The sequence below is a fragment of the Lipotes vexillifer genome, unplaced genomic scaffold (genome assembly GCF_000442215.2).
Source record: "Lipotes vexillifer unplaced genomic scaffold, Lipotes_vexillifer_v1.1 scaffold1094, whole genome shotgun sequence".
NCBI classification, from domain to species: domain Eukaryota; kingdom Metazoa; phylum Chordata; class Mammalia; order Artiodactyla; family Lipotidae; genus Lipotes; species Lipotes vexillifer.
In genome coordinates this window covers 3,394,892-3,396,605 of record NW_006792775.1, presented here as the reverse complement: position 1 = coordinate 3,396,605, position 1,714 = coordinate 3,394,892, and the positions used below count along the sequence as shown (strand labels likewise).

At 59.0% G+C, this 1,714-nt stretch overlaps 1 protein-coding gene across 2 annotated transcripts in view; it reads left to right on the top strand.

Moving 5' to 3' along the window:
- Window positions 1-1,714, top strand: part of CTTN (cortactin) — a 26,421-nt gene that overhangs the window by 2,794 nt on the left and 21,913 nt on the right. The window lies entirely within an intron of this gene.

Below are 1,714 nucleotides of genomic sequence, written 5' to 3'. Positions count from 1 at the left end.
GCGGGTATGGTCGCCACCGCGGCGTTTCAGCCTGCGGCCTGAATGCTACTCATCTGCAGACCGGAGCCGAGTCTGCGGGCCTTGGTTCACGGCAGGCGTGCTGTCGTCCTTCCCACATTTAGTGAACTTCAGAGAGGACCCTGGCCCCCGGCGTCATGCCACTGCCCACCAGGCTGGGGGCAGGCAAGTCCAAGTAGGTGGAGACTGAAGCTGTTAACAGTGCAGCAGCCTTTGCTGGCACTCAGAGAAGGGACTGGATCAGCTGGCGGGGCTGGTGTCCGCCCTGCAGAGAGGACGGTAGACCGTAGCGCGTTTGCAGTGAAGTGAAGACTGCAGGTCTGCAGTCTTGAGACGTCCCCAGAGAGGTAGGTTTTTCCCAGGCTGGTAATGCGAGATGTCTGCCTTTATTCTGTGCAGAGGTATCAGCTGGGTTGGGTTCTGGGCTGTAATTCCACCCCTGTCCCCCTTGTGCCTGGATCGGACTCGACATCTGAGCTGGGCCTGGAATGACGTGGCTGTGTCACAGTGTGCCGTCTGGGCTCTGTCACCACAGAGTGGATACATGGGGACCTGTGGGCACCCCAAGCCAGGTCTGAAATGAGCCTGGAGACGGAGTCTGTGAAGGGCAGGCTGCAGGAGAGAGACAGGGACGCCCCCAGTGACCTCGTCACTCCCAGAGACGTCTGGACAGCACACAGGGGTGTGGGGAGCAGAAACCATCTTTGGATCCTAGAAAATCTGGTGGCTTTTAGGAGCACAAACGGGCAAAATCCCCATGTTTTTCGGGCAATGAAAGCATCACGTAGGTAGAAGCCTTTCCCACCCAACAGAGTCCAGGCTCTCAGGGTTACAGGGAGTGAAAGCAAAGAGACGTTCAGTATAATCTGGGTCCCCAGCTCTGGGTCGGAAAAACCTGTTGGGGAGAACGTTGCAGATGTACCAGGAAGCCCTGGATAAGGACAGTGAGACAGTTGTTTGGGCTGCTGCCGGACTGCCCTGTGTGGGCTGAGCCTCATCACCCCAGCACCCGTGGCCCAGGCCCCTCTGCTCCTGCAGGCTTCCCGCCGGCCCGCGGCTGCCTCTCCCCGTGCTTTGTGCTGCCCTCTGTCAGTGTCACTCCTGCGTGGTGCTGTCCTTCCTATCGAGGCCTGGACGAGCTGTCCTCGCCTCGTGCTGGGCCTGGCACCGTGAAGGCGCTCGGCGGACGGTGTGTGAGTGCCTGGAGCCGTGTGTTGACGGGCACCCGGGCGGCTCAGGGAACCGAGCTCTCACTCCAGCTGGCGGTTCCCCTCAGGTGGATCCAGCGGGGGGCACCGCGGTCGGCGGGTGCTTCCTCCCCTGCACCTCCCTGCACACCTGGCAGCTCACGGGAGCGCCACTGGACCAGCCTGTCATCAGAAATCACTAAGGTTCCAAACCGAAACAAGTAATCCTGAAGTTATTTGTAACTTGTCCTTTCCAGAAATTGAAAAAAAGCCCTGAGATCTGCATGTTGAGACTGCGTGATAGAGACTTCCAGAAAAAAACACATCTTGGGCAGGCATCTACTTGTGAGAGGATTGTGGACTGGGAAGGTGCAGCAGCCATTGGGATCCCATGTGCGCTGTGGTCTGAGCATCTCCCACGCGTCTTTCGGGGCTCACAGGGGGCCGTGGTCCATGATGCAGGTTTTGTTCCTCTCCAGGCACATGTCGGGACCAGTGTACATTCCTGC